The 27,918-nt window shown below is 41.6% G+C and overlaps 1 long non-coding RNA gene across 1 annotated transcript; it reads right to left on the reverse strand.

Moving 5' to 3' along the window:
• Nucleotides 1-6,875: 6,875 nt before the first annotated feature.
• LOC131826594 (uncharacterized) lies at nucleotides 6,876-27,572 on the reverse strand. Its single transcript, XR_009351663.1, has 3 exons — nucleotides 27,229-27,572; nucleotides 9,503-9,921; nucleotides 6,876-7,990 (listed from the first exon to the last, which is right to left on the reverse strand). It is a non-coding gene; the product is annotated as an uncharacterized LOC131826594 (long non-coding RNA).
• Between the last annotated feature and the right edge of the window lie 346 nt (nucleotides 27,573-27,918).

The raw sequence follows: 27,918 nt of genomic DNA on the forward strand, positions 1-27,918 counted from the left end.
TAGAACACGCCATTTAGCCTCTGAGCCTCAGACTCCTCCTCTGTACAATGAAAAATAATCACAGGGTTGTTTTGGGGAGGCAAGGAGACACACTACCCGTAAAGCAGCTCGTATTAATGTTCAGCACGTGATAGGGACTCCCTAAAAATGTGATTTTCATTAAGGTAGCTGGAAGGTGTGAAGGTGGTCCGAAAGGTTTAAGATTTCAGGGGGGGATGGGGCCCAGGAAACTGTGTTGTAACATACCCTCCAGTTGATTCTGAAGCAAGAGCTCGAGTCTTGCAAACCACACTGGGATCACCTGGAGCGTCTGTGAACTCCCAGGCCCAGACTGTACCTCACACCTTTTAAACCAGAATCTCGGGGGCGGGTGGAGCCAGCGCAGGTGTTTTTAGAGCTACCCAGGTGGTTCCAGTGGGCAACCAAGCTGGAGAGCCCCTGCTTGGGCTCACACTAATATAATTTTTTTTTCCCACACTAATATAATTTAATAGCTTTCATATATGAAGCATCTGTAATGTGCTAAGCATGGAGCTTCTCATTTATTTACATATAATCCCCGCAACAACTCTAGAATTTTAGTAGTATTACTCCCGCTTTAAAGAAATACTGAGCTTCATGAAGTTTTCCTCTCACCCACAGGCACCAAGTCAACGGGGTCAGGATGCACATTCAGGATTTTCTGACTAAAGACCTGGGCCGGAGCTCCCCCCCCCAGCCCCACAATACAGCATTCCTGGAGCTATCATTAGCATACGGACGAGTGTGGCCAGCGGCAAGGTGAGATTGGGGACTTCCGGGCAGGTAGTAGCTCAGCCGCTGCTAAAAGTACTTAAAAAGAAGCATTCAGCTGTTCTGGGCATTTAGGGTTAGGACTCAGACAACCCAGCTTCCATGGTGGTTCTGGGCAAGGTCCCATGTTGTGACTTAACCTCCATTAAGTGTCCGTTTCCTCAGGTATGAAATGGTGATATTAACACCTTGTTAGGTTGCGGTGAAGATTAAATGAGGCAGCACCCATGAAAGTGCCTGGCACATACTGAGAGCACAATAAATGTATGTCCTGGTGTTGCCATGGGACTCGACCTTGGAAGTGGCAGTTTCATTCTTCAGTATTTTCCACCGCTTGACTCTATTTACATTTTGTTTTTAAGATTTTATATATTTATTTGAGAGACAGAGAGAGGGAGAGAGAGAGAGTACAAACTAGGGTGAAAGGCATAAGGAGAAACAGGCTCCCCAAGGAGCAGGGAGCCGGGTCCCAAGACCCTGGGATCATGACCTGAAATGAAGGCAGATGCTTAATGGACTGAGCCACCCAGGCACTCCTATTTACATTTTCTATGCTTCCCTCTGTCCCTAATGAGAGCCGATTCTTTCTTCTCCCTGACACTGTTTGAATCACCCTACCTAAACCTTTATGCATATGCCTGAAACAAATCACCTCCCTTTCTAGTCTGACAGTCATCCTGCTCAAGTCAGATCCCTCATCTTCTCCGGATTAACCGCCCCCTCTCTGTGGACCGATGCCTACACGCCTTGCCTGCTGCTGAGGCTAAGTGGAATTACAGCGTCAGGTTGATGGCACATGGTTGGATCACGACTTCCTGGCCCACAGGAATACCCAGCCTCTGGGAAGGGCTCCAAATGAAGCAACCTTCCAAAGCCTCACTCTCTACCTACATTCACCCGTCTTTTTTCAGCACTCTGCCGCGCCTGGCCAGGAAGGCTTGTTTCTCTAAACTCAGAAAAAACTTTGAGGGATTTAGAGAGGAAATTCTGAGTCCATCCCTTTGGTTTTGTAGCTGAGGAAATGAAGTGCTGTAGGTCAAGTGGCAAATGAGTGGTGGAGCCCAGGCTGGGACTTGTGTTTTTTTACCCTCAACAAAACACTCCTGCACCCGGAAGCTGTTGCTGCAGTGGAGACGCTTGTGGACGAGCATGAAAGCCATGTGACCTTATGGCAAGCCGTGTACTAGCTGTCAGTGTCTTTCTTGCTACTGTTTGTTTAATATTTTAAAATTGCGTATTGGCACGCCTGGGTGTCTCAGTTGATTAAGCCTCTGACTGCTCATTTTGGCTTAGAGCCTGATCTCAGGGTCAAGAGGTCAAGCCACTCATCAGGCTCCACACTCAGTGTGGAGTCTGCTTGAAGACTGTCTTTCCCTTGCCCTCTGCCCCACCTTCCCACTGGTGAGTGCACACTCTGTCTCTAAACAAATAAATAAATCTTAAAAAACAAAACAAAACTGAGTGTTAATTAAAATGTGGTCATAGTAGAAAAATATAGCAAAAAAGAAGAAAAAGGAAAAATCAAGAAAAAGAGACAAAAGACAGCAGGGGCGGGCACAGCAGGATAAAAAGAAACAGCTGAAATTAAGCAACAGAAGGAAAGGGTAAGTAAAATCTGAGGCCTGGAATAGGTAGACATCAGAGGCCCACCCTCCCCTTTGGGCTCCAGTGTACACATAATCACAGAGAGAATATCACCATCCTCACCATAACCCCCACTGCCCCACCCCACTCCTTTCTCTACTCTTAACATTGTCCCGCACCAGCAGCTGAGCCCAGAAAGTCAGGGAAAACTCAAGAGTGTGTGTGCACCGATATAACTGGCTCAGATAAATTGGGGTTGCTCGACATAGGAAACACTCTGGGAGTTTAATCATTCTGGGGAAACTATTTCCTTGCCTGATGTAAGAATCAGGGTAAAATTTGGATATATCCCCATGACCAACTCAGTCACTCAAAGAGTACTGAATCAAACTGGGGATTCTAAAAACAAGGTCATGTGTCATTCCATTCCTCTTTGGGGAGGTAAATAATGCACAGGCAAGAAACAGACACATCCTGACTCATTCACTTTTTTAAGTGGAAGTTTTTATTGAGATAATTATAGATTCACATGCAGTGGTAAGAAATTAAACAGAGAGATCCTGTCTACCCTTTACCTGGTTTCTCCCAGTGGTAGCATTTTGCAAAACTATTGTAAAATTTTATAATCAGGATGTTGACAATGATGGAGCCCATTTATCTAGATTTCTCCTGTATTACTTGTTCTCATGTGCGTGTATATTTAGATCTATGCATTTTTCTTACATGTGAAGTTTCCATATTCACCATCACAGTGTAGATATTGAACAACTTTGTCACCACAAAAATCCCTTGTGTTGTTTTATAACCACACCCACCTTCCTCCTGCCCTACCTCGTTCCAGCATACCTAACCCCTAGCAACCACTATTGTGTTTCTTAAACTTAGTCATTTCAAAAATTTTATATAAATGAAATCATAGAGTAAACCTTAGGGGTTGGCTTTTTTCACCAGCATAATTCCCTAGGGAGTCATCCCAACTGTTCCAAGTATCAGTAGTCTGTTCCTTTTCATTGTTGAGCTCATGGACTTTTTTACTCTGTGATTGTGAGCAAGTCACTTAGAAGTTTGTACTTTTTTACCTGATGGATCTTGGAAAGGGTCTTAATCCTTCTAAGCTTTCATTTATTCATCTGTTTTGCTTTGTTTTGTCTTAATCGTGGGAAGTTGGTAAGAGCATAGTTTCTTCCAGGAGTGATAATAAAGATCAAATGAAGTCATAAACATAACAATGTATTGTGAACTGTAAAGTGACATATACAGGTAAGACATTATTATAATTGCCTCTTGGAAGGAAGCTTCTATTTTAAATTTTGTTTTTCCTGCTTCCAGACATATCAAATTACTCCCATTTTGGGATTTTCTTCCTGCCAGCTGAACTCAAGGGGGACTCAAGTTTAGCTTTCAGGGATCCCTTGAGGAAACTAATAACCCGAGCAGAGAGGGAAAGAGGTGGTGGGGTGGGGAGGGAACTAGGGAGAGAGGGGGGAAGAGGAGGAAGAGCAGAGGGAGAGGTTTAATAAGAGAGGAAGAGGGACAGGGAGAGTGAATGAAGATTTCAAGGCTTTTCTCAAGCATTCTCAAACTTGTTCTGATGGTAGAGTAAGTGCCTAAAAGTCTACTTGCAATTTATGTAACACTGTCAAAATTGCTAAAAACAGCTCCACTATCTAGTACAGAACCCAATTTCAATGTCCAAAAAAAATATCTCTAATCACAGTCATGAGCCCTCCTATCTATGAAAAGGAACAGGATGTCTAAGCTTGGAAGTCTGTGTCTGAGTTTTTCTGTTAATATTAATTTTGTGGGGGCACCTGGGTGGTTCAGTTGGTTAGGTGTCTGCCTTCGACTCAGGTCCTGGGATGGAGACCCACATCAGGCTCTCTGCTCAGTGGGGAGTCTGCTTCTCCTTCCCACTCCCATTCTGTGTTCTCCCTCTCTCTGTCTCAAATGAATACATAAAATCTTAAAAAAAAAATATTCGGTTTGTGTTCTACTGAAGTTCAGCAGAAGACAAGTGATAGCAAGCTCTAAAGGCTGACAAAAACATTTAGGGGAGATAAACATAAAACTTGAAATTTCTGCCTCCCCCCAACCCAAACCAGGAGAAGATATTTCTTCTATTGGGTGGGACTATTCCTGCCCAGCTCACCTTGTCTCATTAGCTAAATCAGAATTACTGATGGAGCTTTCATTTTTTTTTTATTTTAATTTTTTAAAGATTTTATTTATTTCTTTGTCAGAGAGAGAGAGTGTGCACAAGCAGGCAGAGTGGCAGTCAGAGGCAGAGAGAGAAGCAGGCTCCCCACTGAGCAAGGAGCTTGATGCAGGACTTGATCCCAGGACCCTAGGATCAGGACCTGAGCTGAAAGCCGTAGCTTAACCCACTGAACCACTCAGGCATCCCTGATGGAGCTTCTTTTTTTTTTTTTTTTTTTAAAGATTTGTTTATTTATTTGACAGAGAGAGATCATAAGTAGGCAGAGAGGCAGACAGAGAGAGAGGAGGAAGCAGGCTCCCTGCTGAGCAGAGAGCCCGATGTGGGGCTCGATCCCAGGACCCTGGAATCATGACCCGAGCCGAAAGCAGAGGCTTTAACCCACTGAGCCACCCAGGCGCCCCCCTGATGGAGCTTCTTAAAAAAATACAGATTCCATTGTCAATTATACTTCAATAAAAAAACAGTTTTTATAAAATACATAGATTCCATTAGTAAAAACTAAATTCAAAACTAACGACAATCAAAAATAATTTACATACATGTATTCCAATTCCCATGCCTACAAGTTCAGTAAATCTGGGAGGGGACCAGAAACTTGTTCTATTTTTTAAGTTCCTAGGTGATTCTGACATTCAGCCAGGTTGCGAACCTCTTCTATTTCTAGTGCCCCTGATGGACTTTATCTGACATTTCTGGGTATTCCTCTCTTTCCTGGAAGATCTGTCCTCACAAGTTTTCCTTTTTGTCAAAAGCTCGTTTCTGGTGGGTTTTCAACCTCACTTCCCGGAACTACATTTATCAAGGTCATTATCACTTCTCTCTTACTCAACAACTCAGCAGCTTTAGACTTGGCGGCACACCCTCTTGGCTTGAAATACTTTCGCCTCTTGATTTAGGCAACGTTGGGCTGTCCGACCTCTCAGATTCTTCTAACTCAGCTCCTTTGCAGGCTCCACCTCCCATGCCTCACTCCTCAAGTTCCCTTTGCTGGAGCCCCCACTGGGCTTCCTTCTCTGTCTGGGCTACATTCTGTCTCTCCATGATCCTATTGAGGCAGATGGCTTTCAATACCATTCATATGGTGTGTTCCCCTTACAGCACAAATACTAATAGCTAATGGCATCTGCAGCTTCACATCTGACCTTCTTCCAGAACTGCCTGCTCCACACCTCCACTGGATATCTACTAGGCATCTGAACCCTAACATGTCCAAAATAGAACTCTAGACCACCCCCATGCCATCAGCTCGTTCTGCAGCCTTCCTTGTTTCATGTTCCAGCCCCTCCACCCATGCGGTTGCTCAAGCGAATCATCTGGCAGTCATCTGTGCTTCTGCTCACCTCATCCACCTATAAAACACCTTTGGAACAAGATGGAATCGTGAGGGAGACAAACCATTAGAGACTCTTAATCTCACAAAACAAACTGAGGGTTGCTGGGGGAGGCGGGTAGGGAGAGGGTGGTGGGGTTATGGACATTGGGGAGGGTATGTGCTATGGTGAGTGCTGTGAAGTGTGTAAATCTGGCGATTCACAGACTTGTACCCCTGGGGCTAATAATACATTATATGTTAATAAAATATTTTTTTAAAAAAACCACCTTTGGAGCCTCTCCACTTCTTACTGTCTGTCAGCTGCTTCTCTGACCATGTCGCCATAATCTCTCTCATCAGAAATTATTGCAGTGACTCCCCAATTGGTCTCTCTGCTTCCATTCTTGCCTCCTTAGAGCTGACATTCCACTGAATACTATTACAAATGTAAATGAGGGGACACCTGGGTGGCTCAGTCAGTTAAGTGTGTCTGCCTTTCAGGTCATGATCCCAGGGACCTGGGATGGAGTCTTTGGGGCTCTTTGCTCAGTGGGGATCCTGCTTCTCCCTCTGCCTGCTGCTCCCGCTGCTTGTGCTCTCTTTCTCTCTCATTCTTTCTCTCTGACAAATAAAATCTTTTAAAAAAGATAAATGAGCTCAGACCACTCTCTTGTTTATTTTTTATTTTTTAAAGATTTTATGTTTATTTATCAGAGAGGGAGCACAAGCAAGGGGAGTGGCAGGCAGAGGGAGAAGCAGACTCCCTGTTGAGCAAGGAGCCCAATGTGGGACTTGATCCCAGGGCCCCGGGATCATGACCTGGATTGAAGGCAGATGACTGAGCCACCCAGGCACCCGCCCCTCCCAGACTCTCCTGTTTAAAACTCTCTAAAGACTTTTCACTGCAAATAGAATAAAATCCAGTTCCTTATTTTGGAACTTACAAAGTCTAAATGACACAATCCTGAACCCTCCTTATACTGCTGTCCTCTCTGCTTGGAAGGTTCTTCCCACAGATCTTTGCGTTGGGGACTCCTCAGCATTTAGGTCTTGGTTTGAATATCGCCTTTAGAGACAGTTTTCTGAGGATTTTCAACCTGCCTGGTCTTTCTCTTTGTTGTTACCTGACATCTTTTCTCCCATTGCCTTTTCACTATCTGAAATTTTATCTATGTGTTTACTTGTTTACTGCTGGTCCAGCTCCATTGGGATGCAAGCTCTAGCACCACAAAGTAGATGTTCAACTAACATTTGCCTAATAAATCACTTATTCATACCACAATATAAATGATTGACAGGTATTCCAAGTATTTCATTTTTCTTGGGCATTACATTTTAATTGGGATCAAAGCTTTAGGATCAGGAAAAAGCAAACTGGAAAGATTTTAATCATCAATTTACTGACCGAGGAGAATTTCTTCACCACTCCCCTGAAAAATCATCCCTCTCTTTTTATAGGCCACCCCCATTTTCTGTCTGTACTTGCTTCTGGATCCCCTCCAACCTTCCTGGGAGGTTCCCTCAGAAATCTGTTCTTCCCTAGTTGAATCCACCCCCTTCCCCCAACCTTAATAAATGTTTGAACACTTGGGCTGACAGATTCTTGTTTGCAGAAACTACACCTTGGCAACTCTTGTCAGAGGCAACGTCAGGTTCTGGGGGTCGAGGAAGCCCTACTCAGCCTGCCTCTCAGCGGTTTTCAGAAGCCTACTGCCACCTCAGCGTTACGCTCCTGGCCTGTCCACACCCTCATTCTTGCCTACCAGCTCTGCTGAGCCCATATTTCCTGTGCCTTTCCTGGCCTGTACCTTTGCTTGTCTTTCTGCTGGCTGGATGCCTAATTTTGGCTCCTGCTTCTCCGTTTCTGGAAACACTCCACCGTTACCGCTGCTGCAATTCTGCCCCCTAGTAGCTGAAACTGGAAACACATCTCTGATTGGACCCACAGCACTCGGATTTCTACTGCCGCTAGCTTCCATCATTCCCAGAAGGACACAGGTGCTGGAGAATCTCTCCACTCATACGGGCTTCAGGAGAACTGGCTGTCTCTGTGGCATGGTGACAAAGTGACAGTCAAGATATTTCTGTGAAAAATCAAAGATATTTCTGTATTCAAGTCACACTATCCCCATCATCCCATCAATGGTATGTTCTCCCTTTTTTCCTCCCTGTCCCTTGTTCACGACAAGGATGGCAGTTTCTCTCAGGGCTGGCATGAGAATTTGGTAACTCTTCAAATTAATGGATATTCTGTAAGTGTCCAACGTTTACTAAGTGAGGGTGGAAAGAAACTAGTTTTCTCTTAATAAAAATTACTCAAACTAAGGGATTTATAACATGTAATTTCCTAAACCAGAAAACGTCCTGGGAAGGATAATTTTCTTAATGCTCCAGCAATAACCACATATTTATTTTATATAAATTATATAAATATATATTATATAAATAAATTTATATTTACTTTTATATTATTTAATTTATACAATATGTATGGGGGTGGGGTCTGGCTTCTTTCATCAGCATTTTTCTTCTTCTTCTTCTTTTTTTTTTTTTTTTGTAACCTCTACACCCAATGTGGGGCTTGAACCTACAACCCAGAGATCAGGCATCACACACTCTACCAACTGAGCCGGTTAAGTGCCCCTCATTCTGCATATTTTTTGCTGTTGTTTAAGAGAGGTAAGTGGGGGAGGGGAAGAGGGAGAAAGAGAGAGAGAGAATCTTTTTTTTTTTTTTTTAAAGGTTTTATTTATTTATTTGACAGAGAGACATCACAAGTAGGCAGAGAGGCAGGCAGAGAGAGAGAGAGGAGGAAGCAGGCTCCCTGCTGAGCAGAGAGCCCGATGCGGGACTTGATCCCAGGACCCTGAGATCATGACCTGAGCCGAAGGCAGTGGCTTAACCCACTGAGCCACCCAGGCGCCCGAGAGAGAGAATCTTAAGCAGGCTCCACACCCAGCATGGAGTCCCATGTGGGGTTCAATCTCACATCCCTGAGATCATGACCTGAGCCAAAATCAAGAGTCAGACACTTTACAGACTGAGCCACCCAGGATCCCTCATTCAGCATGTTTTCGACATTTATCCATGTTATTGCATATAATTGTTCTTTTTCGTGCTGAATAGAATTCCATCGTATAGATGTAGCATAATTTGTTTATCCATTCTCCTATTGTTCATACTGTTCCCAGATCTTTCCAGGCTGTTGTGAATGAAGCCACTCTTTGTGTACAACTTTTCATGGATGTATGTTTTAATTTTTCTAGGGAAATTACTTAGAATTCGCTGAGTCACAGGTATATATTTGAGTTTACTAAAAACTGCCCGTTTTCCAAGGTGGTTGTGTCACTTTACTTTTTTTTTTTTTTAGATTTTTATTTATTTATTTGAGAGAGAGATGGTGAGTGAGGAGGTCAGAGGGAGAAGCGGACTCCCCATGGAGCTGGGAGCCCAATGTGGGACTCGATCCTGGGACTCCGGGATCATGACCTGGGCTAAAGGCAGTCGTCCAACCAATTGAGCCGCCCAGGCATCCCGTCACTTTACATTTTAGGAGATGTATAGACCTATAAAATGCAGGTAACAAAATAACTTACCCTCACTATCTTTTTCTCAGTAGGAGAAGTTCATCAGCTGGGGCATCGAACTCCAGGAAACTGTCAGCTGGAAGGTCTTGGAGCTGGAGGCTCATCTTTTAGTTGTTAAGCACAAGTTGCACAATCAGGTCACAAAATTAGTCACTCCAGATTGGTCAGTTCTAGCAAGGCATGACTTTATTTTTCAAAAAAACAAAAACAAAAACAAAAACAAAAACAAAAAAAAACCTGTGCTTTTCATCAGTTCAATAAAGGTGAGATCCCAAGTTAAGTGGTAACAATATTTCAGATTTATTCCAGTGATGTTTTCAGTGTCCTCTCTAGATCACTGCTGGGAACATTCAGATCACATGGGTGTGTTTCTCATGTTGTTCTTCTTGTTCTAGGAGATGGGGATGCAGACACCTTTACTGCATCACCTGAAATATATAATACTTTTTAGTTATAACAATTTTTAAAAAGCATAAAACTAATACACAGTTTAATACATGATTGTAAGGCAAACACTGCAGTAATCACCCTCCATGAAAAAAGTCGGTACCTCACCGTCACTCCAGAAGCCATTCTTCGGCCCTTCTTTTTTTTTTTTTTCTTTTTTTTTTAAAATATTTTATTTATTTGACAGAGAGCACGTGTTCACACAAGCGGGGGGAATGGAACGCAGAGGAAGAGGGAGAAGCAGGCTCCCCTAAGAGCAGGGAGCCCGATGCGGGACTCAAACCCAAGACCTCAGAATCATGAGCTGACCCAAAGGCAGATGCCCAACCAACTGAGCCACCCAGGCGCCCCTCTTCGGCCCTTCTTAAACACAAATCGTCTCCCTCACTACAAAGTGTAACCACTCCTGACTTTTACATTCATTGTTACCTTTTTTTTTTTTTTTTTAAGATTTTATTTATTTATTTGACAGTGAGAGAGGGAACACAACCAGGGGGAACGGCAGAGGGAGAAGCAGGGCCCTATGCTAAGTAGGGAGCCTGACAAGGGGCTCAATCCCAGAATCCTGGGATCATGACCTGAGGAGCCAAAGGCAGAAGCTTAACCAACTGAGTCAACCAGGTGCCCAATTATTACCTTTCTTTTATTTGCAGTTTTATTGTCCAACTATGCATCCTTAAACACAATAGGGTTTATTGTTTTGTAAAATATGTCTTCAGTTCTTTAAATATTAAAGTTTCCCTTCACCTCTTTTCTCCCCTTGCAATTTATGTATTAAAAAAACTGGATTGGGGTGCCCGGGTGGTGCAGTCAGTTAAACACCTAACTCTCGGTTTCGGCTCAGGTTGTGATCTCAGGGTTGTGAGATCGAGCCTGGAGTAGGGCTCCATGCTGACTGTGGAGCCTGCTTGCCCTCTCCCTTGCTCTTTCTCTCTCAAATAAATAAATAAATAAATCTTAAAACCAAAACAGAACTAGATCACTTATCTGTAGAATTTCCTGGAATCAGGCTCTTGTTGACTATAACTTCAAAATGTATCTATTTATCATTAACCTCTGCCCTCTATACTTCCTGCAAACTGATAGTTGGGTCTAGATATTAAAGTTTGATTTCTTGGGGAGGAAGAGTCCTTCGTCGTTGGTGATGTCTTCTTCATAAGGAAACCCATACTGTCCAGGTAGCTCTCTCTTTGTGTTGCCAACAGCCACTGCAGCCTGATTCATCAAGGGTTGTGAAATGATGATATTCCAATTCTATCATCTCTTCTTAATTTTATTGTTGAGATGCATCTAGATGTGTTTATACTTTCTATCATTATTTATTTGCTATCTAGTGACATAGCTATGGGAAAGGCAAGATCCACTTTTTTCTTTTTTTTAAGTGAGCTTAATGTGGGGCTTAGAACTCACAACCCTGAGATCAAGACCTGAGCTAAGATCAAGAGTCAAGCACTTGGGTACCTGGTTGCCTGGGTGGATCAGTCATTAAGCATCTGCCTTTGGCTCAGTTCATGATCCCAGGGTAATGGGATAGAGTCCCCCATCAGACTCCCCACTCAGCAGGAAGCCTGCTTCTCCTTCTCCCACTCTGCCTGCTTGTGTTCCCTTTCTTGCTATATCTCTCTCTGTCAAAGAAATAAAAATCTTAAAAAAAAAAAAAAAAAAAGAGTCAGGCACTTAACCTACTGAGCCACCCAGGCACCTCAGGCAAGATCAATTCTTGAGTCTTTTTATTTACCAGTTTTCAAGGTAAAGAGTTGGTGCTCAAGCATCCTTCCAAGATGACCAAATGTTTCTTTAACACTATTATGAAACACATGGATTTAAATATATTTTTATCTGTATTGATACTTAAAATGACCCATCTTTGGTCAACAGGAATGTCTTCAAATTAGATTCCAAATCCTTTTAACATGACTTTATCAATCTTTTTTTATTCTATCAATTTTTGATAGATTTTTTCCCATATCCTCACCAACATTTTTTATTTATTGACTTTCAAAAATTTTTTTTAAGATTTTATTTACTTATTTGACAGAAAGAGATCATAAGTAGGCAGAGAGGCAGGCAGAGAGAGAGAGGAGGAAACAGGCTCCCTGCTGAGCAGAGAGCCCAATGCGGGGCTCAATCCCAGGATACTGAGATCATGACCTGAGCCAAGGCAGAGGCTTTAACCCACTGAGCCACCAAGGCACCCCCACTGACTTCTAATTTTTTTGATAGTTTTTTTTCTTTCTTTGGTATAATGTGATTTTCCAGACTCATCATATACATTTTTTTAGTCCTAGATCAGCCTTTTCCCCCAAAAGCTTTACTATTATTATTATTATTATAGTAATCTCTACACCAAACATGCAGCTTAAGCTCTTCGGACTGAGCCAGTCAGGAGCCCCTGTTCTTTTGGGGTTTTTTAGTGGGAAATGATATTTCAAGACCACATTTGGTTCTAGAGTTGTTCATTGCTATTGGATTGCTCATTGTTTCTTTTCTTCTGCTTTCTTTCTCTTTCTCTTCCCTTTCCTTTTTCCCTTTTATTCTTCCTTCCTCCTTCCTTCCTTTCTCCCTCCCTCCTCTCCTTCCTTCTTTCTTTCTTTTCTTCCTTTTCCTTCTTTCCCTCCAACCTTTAAAAAAATATTTTATTTGTTTGTTTATTTATTTGTCAGAGAGAGAGAGAGAGAGGGAGAGCGCACAAGGAGGCAGAGTGGCAGGCAGAAGTGGAGAGAGAAGCAGGCTCTCTGCTGAGCAAGGAGCCTGATGGGGGACTCGATCCCAGGACCCTGGGATCATGACCTGAGCCGAAGGCAGCAGCTTAACTGACTGAGCCACCCAGGCTTCCCATCCTCCTTCCTTTTTTGATAAAATATTTCCTGAGTCATACTGATACTTTCAATTCAAATTCAGAGCTATAAGATTTTTACATGACTTCTAATATATCTCTTCTACGTGATATATTCCTTTTGTACGACCTTCTAACTACATCTGTACCTTATTTTCCCCTCACTAAAATTCTGCTTCACAAGGACACTGGAGATAATAGAACTAGAATATCACATAGTTTCTCATTTGTTTTATTCCTCTTTTTAACTTTTTAAGTCAGGTTTATTGAAGTGTATTTAACATATAGTAAAATTTACCCTTTTTAGGTGTACTGTCTGATGAGTTTTGGCAAATGTATGGAGTTGTGTAGTTATCCTCACAATCAAGCGATAGAACACTACCCGCTCAGAGTCAGTGTGAGAAGGACTAGACAAGGGCTTGAAGAGTGGAAGGCGTGGTTCCTTGGGGTCATCTTTGAAGGCTTGCTACATATCACATCAAGCTTCCATCGAGGCCCTTTCCTCATTACACATACTCTCCCAGGCAATTTCATCTAATTCTTTTCCTTTAATTACTGGCTCATGAGAACTCCTACATCCATATCTCTTGAGCTCTAGGCCTAACATACAGTGATTACCTCCTGGAGGAGCCACATTATCTTTTCCCAAACCTGCCTCTTCCCTCCATGCCCTAGCTTGGTTATTACCAGTTACCACTGATTGGTTTTTCATCTCAGACCATCACCCTCACCCCTCTCTCAATTCCTACCGACAACAGATTTCAAGTCTATCAATTACCTTTTGAAATATGTCTGCCCTCTGTCCTTCCTGCTGCACTTTGCTGAATTTGTGCTTTTTGTTTCTCTAGCCTCTGCTTCCAGTCCAATGCTTCCCTCCTCCCCTTCGCTGCCCTCCGCCTCACACACTTTCACCTTCTCATCTCTTACCTTCTTCCACTCTATCCTCAATAGTCTGCAGAGTTATATTTCTTTTTTAAAAAAGATTTTATTTATTTGACAGAGATCACAAGTAGGCAGAGAGGCAGGCAGAGAGAGAGAGGGGTGGAAGCAGGCTCCCTGCTGAGCAGAGAGCCCGATGTGGGGCTCGATCCCAGGACCCTGGCATCATGACCTGAGCTGAAGGCAGAGGCTTTAACCCACTGAGCCACCCAAGCACCCCTGCAGAGTTATCTTTCTTTCTTTTTTTTTTTTTAAGATTTTATTTATTTATTTGCCAGAGAGAGAGAGAGTGAACACAGGCAGGCCGAGTGACAGCAGAGGCAGAAGGAGAAGCAGGCTCCCCGCTGAGCAAGGAGCCCCATGTGGGACTCCATCTGAGGACGCTGGGATCATGACCTGAGCCGAAGGCAACGGCTTAACCAACTGAGCCACCCAGGCGTCCCCAGAGTTATATTTCTAAATATAAATCAGGCCATATTATTCTGCTAGCTAAAATTCATGAATTACCTGTCACCATTTATAGGATAAATTCCAAACATATCTGAATCCTCTCTGGTCTTTTCCACATTCCAAAATATACTTGCCCTTCCCCCAAAGAAGCCATGATTTTTCCTTCTTGCATATGGTTCTTTTCTTGGTACGTCCTTCCACACTTCTCTATCCATAAATTTCTACTTCTTCAGGAGAAAGAGCAAGAGTTTCTCTTCTCTGAAGCCTGCCTTGATCTTCTCAGACTGACTTAGGATTGTTCTCCATCTGCTCTCATTTTATCTTTTATGTAACTCAGTTATATTGATTGATATAATCCTCACTACTCCCTGTACCTATTCTGGAAAAAATGCTTCCTTAGGAATAAGAACCACATTTTATTGATTGCTTGACTGATTTTAAGAACCACATCTTTTTGGGGCACCTGGGTGGCTCAGTGGGTTAAAGCCTCTGCCTTCGGCTCAGGTCATTTGATAGAGAGAGATCACAAGTAGATGGAGAGGCAGGCAGAGAGAGAGAGAGATGGAAGCAGGCTCCCTGCTGAGCAGAGAGCACAATGCGGGACTCGATCCCAGGACCCTGAGATCATGACCTGAGCGGAAGGCAGCGGCTTAACCCACTGAGCCACTCAGGTGCCCTAGTTGTGCATTTCATTGCTAAGAAGGAGACTGGCTATATTGGTTAGAGTCTTCTATCGATAGTGGAAGACTGACATCGATCAACTTAAACCAAAGGGGATTTAGAGAAGGGATATCAGTTCATAGAGCCAATGGGAAGAATGGTGAGACTAGAAGTAGGAAGGGCACAGGGCTATCCTTGAGAGACAGGAAACAGAAGTGGAGAGAAAATCTCAAAGCTGGAACAAATGGAATGAAGTTCAACTATTTTCTGTCTCTTTGGGCAGAGTTCAAGAAGGAATATCCAATTATAGCTATGCCCCTGCCTAGCCATGACAGCAAGGCCCCTGATAAGTCCCATATAACCAGCCAATGGAAGTGAGGTAATTTCTCTCTTTTTTTTTTTTTTTTAAAAGAATTACTTATTTTAGACAGAGATGGGGGGCATGAACAGAGAACAGGGTGGAGGGACAGAGGGAGAGAGACAGAATCTCAAGCAGACTCCCCTACTAAGCACAGAGCCTGACAGGGCTTGAGCCAAAACCGAGAGTTAGGTTCTTTTTTTTTTTTTTTTTTTTTAAAGATTTTATTTCTTTATCTAACAGACAGAGATCACAAGTAGGCAGAGAGGCAAGCAGAAAAAGAGGAGGAAGCAGGCTCGGAGCATAGAGCCCGATGCGGGGCTTGATTCCAGGACCCTGGGATCATGACCCCAGCTGAAGACAGAGGCTTTTTTTTTTTTTTTTTTAAAGATTTTATTTATTTGACAGACAGAGATCACAAGTAGGCAGAGAGGCAGGCAGAGAGAGAGAGAGGAGGAAGCGGACTCCCTGCTGAGCAGAGAGCCCGATGCGGGACTCGATCCCAGGACCCCGAGATCATGACCTGAGCCGAAGGCAGCGGCTTAACCCACTGAGCCACCCAGGCGCCCTGAAGACAGAGGCTTTAAACCCACTGAGCCACCCAGGCACCCTGGGTGAGGGTTAGGTTCTTAACCTACTGAGCCAGCCAGGTGCTCCTTAACCATGTTTTAAAATTAGTTTTTAAAATGTTGATTGTTTTTATTAACATATAATGTATTATTTGCTCTAGGGGTACAGGTCTACCAATCTTCGGACTTGTATACCTCACAGCACTCACCATATCACATACCTTCCCCAATGTTCATAACCCAACCACCCTCTCCATATCTCCTTCCCCTCAGCAACCCTGTTTGTTTTGTGAGAATACGAATCTCTTATGGTTTGTCTCCCTCCCGATCCCATCTTGTTTCATTTTTTTTCCTTCCCTACCCCCAACCCCCGACATTGCATCTCGACATCCTCATATCAGGGAGATCATATGATAATTGTCTTTCTCTGATTTACTTATTTCACTCAGCATAATATCCTCTAGCTCCATCCACGTTGTTGCAAATGGCAAGATTTCATTTCTTTTGATGGTTGTATAGTATTCCATTATATATATGTGTGTGTGTGTGTGTGTGTGTGTGTGTGTATATATATCACAGCTTCTTTATCCTATATATATATATATATATATCACAGCTTCTTTATCCATTTGTCTGTTGATAGATATCTAGGTTCTTTCCATAGTTTGACTTATTGTGGACATTGCTGCTATAAACATTTTGGTGCATGTGCCCCTTCGGAACACTACATTTGTATCTTTAGGGTAAATACCCAATAGTGCAATTGCTGGGTTGTAGGGTAGCTCTATTTTCACTTGCTGAGGAACCTCCATGCTGTTTTTCAGAGTGGCTGTACCAGCTTGCATTCCCACCAACAGTGTAGGAGGGTTCCCCTTTCTCTGCATCCTCTCCAACATCTGTCGTTTCCTGACTTGTTAATTTTAGCCATTCTGACTGTTGTGAGGTGGTATCTCATTGTGGTTTTGTTTTGTATTTCCCTGATGGAAGTGAGGTAATTTCTTGAAAGGAATACAATGATGTTAGGAAGGGAAAATGGATACCTGGTAGCTAAAAAGATATTCATTACACTAGCACATAGGAAATGTTCAATAAATATATTAATTTAAATTAATAACTTAATTTAAAACATTATTTAAAATATTAATTCAAATATTTATTAATGTAAGCTCTTGGTCTTAATATTAATCTAATATTAATTTAGAATATTAATAAATATTAATAAATAAAAATTAAAATATTCATTTAAACTTTTAAAAATATTAAACTATTAATTTAAACTATTAATTTAAAATATTTTAGGGGCACCTGGGTGGCTCAGTTGTTAGGTGTCTGCCTTCAGCTCAGGTCATGATCCTAGGGTCCTGGGATCCCTGCTCAGGGGGACGCCTGCTTCTCCCTCTCCCACTCCCACTGCTTGTGTTTCTACTCTCACTGTCTCTCTCTCTCTGTCAAATAAATAAATAAAAATTTTTTAAAAATAAAAAATAAAATATTTTAAATTAAAAATTAAAAAATAAAACAATTAATTAAAAAGAAATATAATTAATCAATAAATATTTTAAATCAATGAACGAATACTTGAACCTTTACTTCCTGCCATACTAAACTGCAGCCATTCACCAAATGTCTCAAGACAACCTCTTATTTCCCCACATTTACAAGGGCTGCCACCTCTTTTTGGATGGCTTCTCTCCTCTTGTCTGCCTACGAATGGGTTTGTTCTCTACGAGTCACCTTAAGTGAAACAGCCTCTTAGGAATGTTCCATGTCCTTTCTCCAACTTGTGCTCTTCTAGTATATTTTGTGTTCCTCTGTTTCACTGCTTCACTGATTGTATTCTGTTATATATCAGGCTCCCCCAGAGTTGGTTCCTGTTGTTTGTACCAAAAGTATCCTTATGGATACTTTTCCCCTCTCCTACACTTTACATTTTTTTTATTTAAGAATCCGATTATTTTAATTTAAGATTATACTTTTTTTTTTTTCCAATAAACACTATCCCCAATGTGGGCCTCAAACTCATGACCCCAAGATCAAGAGTCACACGCTGATCTGTACTCTCAGTACAAACTGAGCCAGCATTTGTATCTGGTGCATGTGCCCCTTTGGTTTTTTTCCTTAAGATTTATTTATTTATTTAAGAGAGACAGAGAACACGGGGAGGGGAAGAAGTAGAGGGAGAGAGAATCTGAAGCAGACTCCCCGCTGAGCACTGAGTGGGGAGCCCCACATGGGGTTTAATCCCAGACCCAGAGATCATGACCTGAGCAAAAATCAAGAGTCAATGCTTAACCACTGAGCCACCCAGGCATCATGGAAGAGTTCTATAGTCTTAAAATTCAATTTCCAGGGGCGCCTGGGTGGCTCAGAAGGTTGGGCCACTGCATTCGGCTTAGGGTCCTGGGATCAAGGCCCACATTGGGCTCTCTCCTTGGCGGGGAGCTTGCTTCCGCCTCTCCATCTGCTTGCCTGTCTGCCTACTTGTGATCTCTCTCTGTCAAATAAATAAATAAAATATTTAAAAAAAATTCAAATTCCAGTGCTGTGGGTTTGGCTACTCTACTACACTCCCATTTTTACCAGTTTGGTCATTGAACAACCAATTTTATTTATTTTATGTATTTTTTAAAGGATTTTATTTTTGAGTAATCTCTACACCCAACTTGGGGCTTGGACTCACAGTCCCAAAATCAAGAGTTGCATGCTCTCCTGACTGAGCCAGCCATGTGCCCATGAACTACCGATTGGAAATCTTGTGCTGAGTCCCTAAAACTAACTATTAAACGATAGAACCTCATGATATTGTAAGTTGTGGCTCATCTTTTTATACATATCCACAAGTATTTCTTGCACTAAGAGGGCTCCATGGAAGAATAAAACCAGCTTTCTGGATAATTTTTATTCCTATCTTCAGGAATTTACATGTAGATTCTATTTGGAGAGACAAGCATTTAAATAATTTAACAGAAGCCAAAACATGCATACACAAACAGGCTACATAGCTCTTGTGAAACATTGTTAAAAAGTCACTTCTCTAAGCACCAAAAATACGCTTTCTCTCATTTCCAATTCTCACGATGTCTGTCAGTGTGATGTTCATGAAAGGGGCTTGATTAACAGTGTTTAGTTGAGGGGCGCCTGGGTGGCTCAGTGGGTTAAGCCGCTGCCTTCGGCTCAGGTCATGATCTCAGGGTCCTGGGATCGAGTCCAGCATTGGGCTCTCTGCTCAGCAGGGAGCCTGCTTCCTCCTCTCTCTCTCCCTCTGCCTGCCTCTCTGCCTACTTGTGATCTCTCTCTGTCAAATAAATAAATACAAAATCTTAAAAAAAAAAAAAAAGACAGTGTTTAGTTGATACTCTGGTATAGAGAAATTGGTTGATGATATCAAAAAGGACCCTAGGAGAGATTAAGAAAGAGAAAATGAGTTGTAAATAAATATGTTGGAAAATGTCACATACTAATCGATGAGATAATGCTTACTTGACACCTTAAAATTTCAGCTTGAGATTATGCCTTATCTATGTTTTTAAGTATAAACAATATTGTCCCAGTGCTGACTCAGAGGGATTTTTGTCTTCCTAAATCACCTATATTATGTCCTTGAGCACACTAGGTTTTCCTGAATGTCTCCAAGGATGTCCAGTTTGTTATGCCTAGAAATTAAATTAGTTTGGGAATGTAGCATAAAGGATTAGGGTTCCATTTAGAATTTTTCTATTTCTTTATTTAGTTTTTTAAGATTTTGTTTATTTATTTAAGAGAGAGAGAGAGATCGAGTGGACCAGTGCGGGGAGGGTCAGAGGGCAAAGCAGACTCCCTGCTTAGCAGGGAGCCTGACCCAGGACCCTGGGATCATGATCTGAGCTGAAGGCAGATGCTAAACCAACTTAGCTACCCAGGCACGCCTTTATTTATTTATTTATTTATTTATTTATTTATTATTATTTTTTAATGACAAACATTTCGAGAGAATTAAACATATTTTTTCAGGAAGAATGTTTTTCATTAAGTGTTTTAAGATTTAAAAAATCTCTTTTGGGGCGCCTGGACGGCTTAGTTGTTAAGTGTCTGTCTTCAACTCAGGTCATGATTCCAGGGTCCTGGGATTGAGCCCTGCATCTGGCTCCCTGCTTGGCGGAAGACTGCTTCTCCCTCTCCCACTGCCGCTGCTTGTGTTCCCTCTCTTGCTGTCTCTCTTGCTCTGTCAAATAAATAAATAAAATCTTGAAAAAAAAAAAAAACTCTTTTAAACCCACCAAAGTCAGGTGTGAAATAGAGGAAATGAGTCATTAGGAAAAGGACGTAATTTTTGCAACAAAAAGTGTTACATATACTTCTAATTTATTTGAGGTTTAGAAATTAACTTTTTCTTCTTTTAAGTAACTCACTACACCCAACTTGGGGCTCAAACTCTTGACCCCAAGACCAAGAGTCTCATGCTATACAGACTGAGCCAGTCAGGTGCCCCAGAAGTTCCTTCTTTGTAGTTAAAATAGAAGGCTTCTATTAAAAATCTAACAATCTAGAAAAAAATAGGAAATGAAAAAAATGTTTAAATCTTTTAAAATGTAAGGTGTGTCATTGATGGACAAAATGCTTTTGTGGGATAGAATGGCATAGGAGACCTACAAGTCTGATAATTACCTGGCTGCACACACCCAGACATCTATTTTTGAAAACTGGTGGAAGCAGTTTCACTGCAGACGCCTGAATAATTTTGTGATTATGTAATGCCCTGGTTAATTTCAGAAATCACTCAAAGCAGTGTAAGGGATTAACAAAGTAACCAAAAAAGATCAAATTGTAAAAGGGTCATGCCCAGATATGTTTTTTAATGCTCCAATCTGAATCTTTGACTTTTATCCTCTCCTCTTTCTAAGCTGCCAAACTGGCTTTTCTGGAGGCAGGCCTGATCTGGGTGAGTGACAGTTAGTGATATTTCTGTTTGGGTAAAATCTCCTTTGAGTTTTGGTCTTCTTGCTCCCCCCCCTCCTTAATTCTTTATCTTTTCTTCCTTTTTTATCTTTTATCTTCATACTGTGTCCTTTTGGCTTTCTTGGTTCCTCTGGGCTCCATGTTTGCTCTCTTCCATGTTTCCCTCCAACTCTTTCTGTCCCCACTTGTCACTTTTCCCATGGCCGGCTAGTTCCACTCCTGTTTTCCTACATGAAGTGTTTAGGAGGTGTCCTGGTGTGGGAAAGTAAACAGCAAACTTGACTTTTCAACTTCCCTGGGCCAAATATTACTTAGTGTGACAAATCTTAAAAAATAAGCATAATTATTTATTGGTAGTGTGTCTTCTAAGGATACATAGGACATATAAAATGTGGGTGGCTCTCACACCCAGTGGGGTCACTATAATGAAAGGAAAAAGGCAGAGCAAAAATGGAAAACAACAAGTGTTGGCAAAGATGTGGAGAAATTGGAACCCTCGTGCCTTGCTGGTGGGAATATAAAATGGCACAGCTGCTATGGAAAACAGTTTGGCAGTTCCTTGAAAAGTTAAACAGAATTACCCCATTACTCAGCAATTTCACTCCTAGGTAAATACCCCAGAAAAATTAAAAGTAGAGACTTGTACAGATTCTTGTACACCAATGTTTGTAATAGTATTAGTCACAATGACCTAGCGGTGGAAACAACCCAAATTCATCAATTGATGAATGGATAAACAAAATGTGGTACATACATACAATGGGATATTACTTAGCCACAAAAAAGAAGGAAATTCTGTCACATGCTACCACATGGATGAGCCTTGAAAACATTATGCTAAGAGAAATAAGCCATACACAAAAGGACAAATATTGTATAATTCCATTTACACGAGTAATCAACTCTTGGAGAGAGAAAGTAGAAAAGTGGTTGCCAGGGGTGGGGGCAGCAGTATGCAGGTCCAGAAGGGGAATCAAGAGGTTAGTGTTTAATGGGAATAGAGTTTCTGTTGGGGATAATGGAAAAGTTCCAGAAACAGATAGTGGAGATGGTCGCACAACATTGTTAAGGTACTTAATGCCATTGAATTGCATACTTAAAAATTATTACAATGGTAGGGGCACGTAGGTGGCTCAGTCAGTTAGGCAACTGACTCTTGATTTTGGCTTAGGTCATGATGTCAGGGTTGTGAAGTCAGGCTCCACATGGGGCATGGACCCTGCTTAAGATTTTTTTCTCCATCTGCCCCTCCTCTCCTCTTAAAAAATGATTACAATGGCAAATTTCATGTTATGTCTATTTTACCACACATACACAAATGTAGGTGGTTTGTGGCCAGCCCAGAATGGGCTCCACTAAAGTACCTTTTCCTAATAAGGGCCAACTTAGGGCCCAGAACTGGCTATGTGTCTGCTTCAATTTCAAAGACCTGGAGGAGGTTGAATCTCTCTTCCCAAACCTCTGCCTGAAGCGGGAATTACTATCATCACTTAGTTATTTTCATAGAGCAGTCCCAAGAAAGTACTATTTAATAAGACTTAGGACTTTGGGAAAAACACAGAGTTGTGCATTGTAACTGGTTGTTATATGGGATTTCCATAGAGTTAATATATTGGAGAATTAAATTTTTATTTTTTTATTTTTTTTTAAAAGATTTTATTTATTCATTTGACACAGAGAGATCACAAGTAGGCAGAGAGGCAGGCAGAGAGAGAGAGAGGAGGAAGCAGGCTCCCCGAGGAGCAGAGAACCCGATGCAGGACTTGATCCCAGGACCCTGAGATCATGACCTGAGCCGAAGGCAGCAGTTTAACCCACTAAGCCACCCAGGCACCTGGAGAATTAAATTTTTAAAAACCCAAACTTTCACTTTTATTACCAAAACACCACCTGGTTGTTATAGAAAATTTAGAAAATAAAGGTAACGAGGAAATAAAAGTCACTTATAACCCCATCATCCAAAGAGAGATAACTGTAACATTTTGGTATATATCCTTTCAATAATTTACATTTCATCTATATTATATATATGTATGTATCTGTGTATAGTGTATAGATATGTATATGCACTTATGTTTGTGTACAAACTGTTTTGTGTGTGTATATATGTATACGTATATGTATATATATGAAATATATATATATAATGAAATTTTATAACCTCCTCTTTGAATTTAACAATGTCTTCATACAAGTAGTGGTTAAAATTTGGATCTGCAGGACGTTACTTTTGTTTAGAAGCTCACTTTGTCACACTCGTCCCTTAGCTGCTTTGGTGGAGCAGTAAATAAATAGAAAAGTCTCCCAGGCATTATATTATGTGAGGAAAACAGGACTGTGTTTGGCAATTTGGTTCCCTCATTCAGATACATGTTTAGGTTGGAGCAAGTCAAAGACATAGATGACTCCTTGAGAAAAAATGGTAGATGGAGCCTCAGTGGTTTGCCTCGGTCTGGTGGCCGTGTGTAGCTGGTAGAGTCATTTGCAGAATTACTAGTCAGCCTTCAGAGCCTTTTGTTCAAGTTCCTTAAAATAGACATCCCTATTGGGGGATTCTTCACACTAAGAAAATAGAGATTGTTTCAGGCTTTTGCTTTTCTTTTGGTAATTTTGTCTTACACGCGGGAATAATGTCTACAGCTCAATTTGAATTTTCCTCCATAGGAAAGCGGACTGTTGGAAGGCCCTGACCAAACTCAAGTGTGGAAGCATAGCAGCAGGGGCAGGGGAGGAATCAGAGCAAAGGTGATTTTCATGGCAGCTTTCTTTGTTTGATGTACCTAATCAGTGAGTGTGGCTGGACCTGTGCACACATTGGGACAGGAGCTGGTTCAAGGTGACTGACGTCTCACCACGGAAGTCCTCTGTGGGGAAATGAGTTGGCTTTCTTTGGAGACTGTGTACCTCCAGGAAGCAATCCGTGGCTGCCACAGATTGACCTCATGCTGTATGCATTCAGTTCAACCCTCCTACAGATTTGCCCCCTCTGTAACATTTTTTCCTCACCCTTCACAGCACTGGTTCCCTATCTTTCAAGGCTCAGCTTAAGGGCTACCTTCTTACTCAGGGTTTCCCTGACCATCATATCTGTTCTCCATCGTGGACCCTATTTGTTTCCTTCCTTGAACTCACAACCGCAAGTTTAAGAGTCATATGCTTCTCTAACTCAGCCAGCCAGGCGCCCCAGGGGAATTTTTTTTTCTAAATCTAGAAACTTTTTATTTTTTAATATGTAAATAAATAAATGAATTTATTTATGATAGGGAGAGAAAAGGAGAGAGGAAGGGGGGGGGAGAGAGAGAGAGAATCTCAAGCAGGCTCCACACCCAAAGCAGAGCCTGACATGGGGCTTGATCTCACATCCCTGAGATCATGACCTGAGCTGAAATAAAAAGTTGGACCCTTAACCGACTGAGCCACTCAGGCACTCCTATTTTATTTTATTTTATTATTTGTTATACGTAGGCTCCACACCCAGCATGGAGCCCAAGTTGGGGCTTGAACTCACGACCCTAAGATCAAGATCTGAGGAGACCAAGGGTCAGATGCTTAGCTGACTGAGCCACCAGGTGTCCCTAATCTAGAACTTTTTTTTTTTTTTTTAAATAAATGAATAATATAGGAGGTCAGGGGCCCCTCATTGCAACTTTCTTACTCTCAGTTGACTTTTTCTTGACCCAGCGTACTCTTCAGTCGCCCTCATGTTGCCGGTTGTTGTGCACGCAGGGAAGGCATGCTATTTAATTTGTGTTTCCTCCACCACTTCTTTTCATCTCCTTTACTCCTCTTCTTTTCTGGTCTATTACCTCCTCTGCTTGCTTCTATGGTTATTCTCTTTAATGCCTCCCCCTTCATTTTTCTTGGACTCACTGTATGATATATTTAAAATGTCTTGATTCCAAAGATATTAGAAAGCATAACAAAATATACACGAGTGCACATATGTGCAGCTGTACCTATAGACACAAATTGACTCATAAACTGGGGTGGAAGGAAAGCTGGCATGGAGGCACCCACTTCCTCATGGAGCCCATCTCACCAAGTCTATAGCCATCTCCAGTCGGGCATTCTAAGGCCCCAGATGTTCTTGCTTTACTTGTTATGGACTGAATATGCCCCATGATTAAAGCTAACTCTTCTATCAACTCCCGTTAAGGACAAAGGCAGAGTTCACTACAAGGGACAGTGTCCTAGTCTGCTAAGGCTGCCATACAAAATACCACAGGCTACGTGGTTTAAACAGCAGAAAATTATTCCCAGTAGTTCTGGAGGCTGGGGAGTCCAAGACCAAGTTGCCCACAAATTCAGTCCTGGTGAGAGTACTTTTCCTGCCTTGCAGACAGCTGCCTTCTTCCTATGTCCTTACACGGGCTTTCCTTGGTTTATGTGTGTGGAGAGACATCATCTCTCTCTTCTCCTCATCCAATCCTATGGATGAGGACTCCATCCTTATGACCTTATTTGACATTAATTACATCCTTATAGGCCTTGTCTCCAAATACAATTACCTTGGAGGTTAGGGCTTTGACATATGAATTTGCAGGGTTGGGGGAATACACAATTCAGCCCACAGTGGGCATGAACTGGATATGACTGTGTGCTGTGCACTTTAGGGATTTTGTAGATCATGTTCTCTGGTTGTGCATATTCTACTTGATTTCTCAATTGTCGCTTTTAAGTCTTTTTTAAAGATTATTTATTTATTTATTTATTTATATGACAGACAGAGATCCCAAGTAGGCAGAGAAGCAGGCAAAGAGAGAGGAGGAAGCAGGCTCCCTGCTGTGCAGAGAGCCCGATGCAGGGCTCGATCCCAGACCCCTGGGATCATGACCTGAGCCAAAGGCAGAGGCTTTAACCCACTGAGCTACCCAGGCGCCCTGCTTTTAAGTCTTTAGTGAAGACTTTATAGTGAATAGCAAATTTAACTGTACAACAAAGCAAACAAGTTGAAATTATATTATTAATATTTCTATTTGTAATAAAGGAGTGTGTAGTCTGCATTTTTAAATAAGTAAACCCTATGCCTAACATGGGGCTTGAGCTCATGATCCCAAGATCAAAGGTCACATACTCTACCGACTGGGCCAGCCACAGGTAGCCCTGTAGTCTTGTATTTTTTAAAGATTTTATTTATTTATTTGAAAAAAAGAGAGCACAAGCGGAGGGGAGGGGCAGAGGGAGAGGGAGAAGCAGACTCCCCACTGCGCAGGAAGCTCCATGTGAGTCTGTATCCCAGGACCCTGGAATCATGACCTAAGCTGAAGGCAGACACTTAACTGAGCCACTCAGGTGCCCCTGTAGTCTGCATTTTTAAAACGAAAATAAAATTGATTAAATGTGGCTTGATTTTCACTATCATTATGTGCCAGTAATTCTGAACAATGCAAGCAATAACCTACTCATCTAAAAAGTCTTTAGTTGCTCTTGGTTCTAAAGATTTGCTGTGGTTACTGGTGAAAGATTTTAATAGCCTCAAACTGACACATTTTTATTAGTTATCCTTTAATAAACCTGGTATTCTACATCGAGGTAAAGTGGTAGAATTCAGTGATGCCGCGGACTCCTAGAACACATGGTCTCAGCTATATGCATTTGTTTCAGGAGTAAGTTCATAGAGGCTCAGAATGATCTTAGCTCCCTTCTCGCTCAGTTCTTGTCTCCAACCTTTGTGTTATTACATATTCTGTGTTCAAACAGTAGATTTTAAATAAATAATGATAATACTTTATAGATAGTAATAATTATATAGACAAACAGAATTTGAATTACTTCATTTCTGCATTTGAATCACACTTCATTCTCTCTTTTGCAGGTAGTTCAATTATATTAAAATTTACTCAGTTACTGGACAATTATTTACACAAAATATTATTATGTTAAGGTATAATCAAGGGATCAAAGTTCAGGTTGGTAGGTATGTATAAAATCTTTCAAATAAACGGTTGTGCTTTTTCCTTTCCTTTCCTGTACTGTAATATTTATCTTATTTAATTTTTAATTTTTTATTTATAGGAATGCATATATAAAGTTCAGTAGAGAAAATTTGTTATTGTCTCTTTCTTTTCTGGTCATTATTGTCATTCAATTTCTTGATTGTAAAAAAATGATCCATTTGTGGTTTCAAAAATGCCCACCCCAACTCTTGTCTCCTAATCTTCTTCCCACTTCTCCCTGATCTTTTATCCCTAATTCACTCACTCCTGCCATTTTTTGGTTTACTTTTTCTTTTCTTTCTTTTTTTTTTTTTTTTTTTAGTAATCTCTACCCCTCTGTGTGAGGCTCAAACTCATGACCCTGAGATGAAGAGTCACATGTTTTGCCACCTAAGCCAGGCAGGTGTCCCAAATTCTTGAGCACAGAAATTTAGCTACCTTTGTGAATAAAAGAAAGGCATCTGTGAGTGTCACAGAGTTAAAAGGAAGGGAGGAGTACACCTGTGAAGGGGTCAGAATTTTCAAGGAGTGAATCCAAAGGCCAGCACTGAAGATATTCAAGGGACAATGACGTGGGGTAAACAAGACGAGGCTAGGAGACCCACCTGCCCTTTTCCTGTTGGTAGTTTCCATCCTTTGTCAAACGGAGGTTAGATTCTGTGAGGGAGATAGAAGCTTCCTTCTAATCCAGTTACCGCAAACCCCTTGGAGAGCTGTATGTGTATGTTTCGCTTTCTAGTGTCCTCAGGAACTCATCTCCTAGGGCATAGTTTTAGGCTGAAACTGGTTTTTTCAGGTCAAAAAAAGTCAAACAGTTGCAATTTCACGGTTTCAAGTGTTCCTAGTTACTGGTCATGATGATTATGATGAAGACCATCTTTCGATTCTCTAATATCAAGATATTCTTTTGGTAGGTCCAGCAGGTTTCTGGCCCTGGATACAGACTCAACAGAGGGCCTCACCCTTTGCAATGGGAAAGATCTCTATAGAGATACATGGTTACAAGGAAAAAGGAAGTTCATTGTGTAACTTTAAATTCCGTTCCTATTACCAGACCACGTAGTTACGGAATATTACAAATACTTCTTTTTTTTTTAAGATTTTATTTATTTATTTGACAGACAGAGATTACAAGTAGGCAGAGAGGCAGGCAGAGAGAGAGAGAGAGAGAGAGAGAGAAGCAGGCTTCCTGCGGAGCAGAGAGCCCGATGCGGGGCTCGATTCCAGGACCCTGAGATCATGACCCGAGCCGAAGGCAGCGGCTTAACCCACTGAGCCACCCAGGCGCCCCAAGA

This window comes from Mustela lutreola, chromosome 3 (genome assembly GCF_030435805.1).
Source record: "Mustela lutreola isolate mMusLut2 chromosome 3, mMusLut2.pri, whole genome shotgun sequence".
Classification (NCBI taxonomy): Eukaryota; Metazoa; Chordata; class Mammalia; order Carnivora; family Mustelidae; genus Mustela; species Mustela lutreola.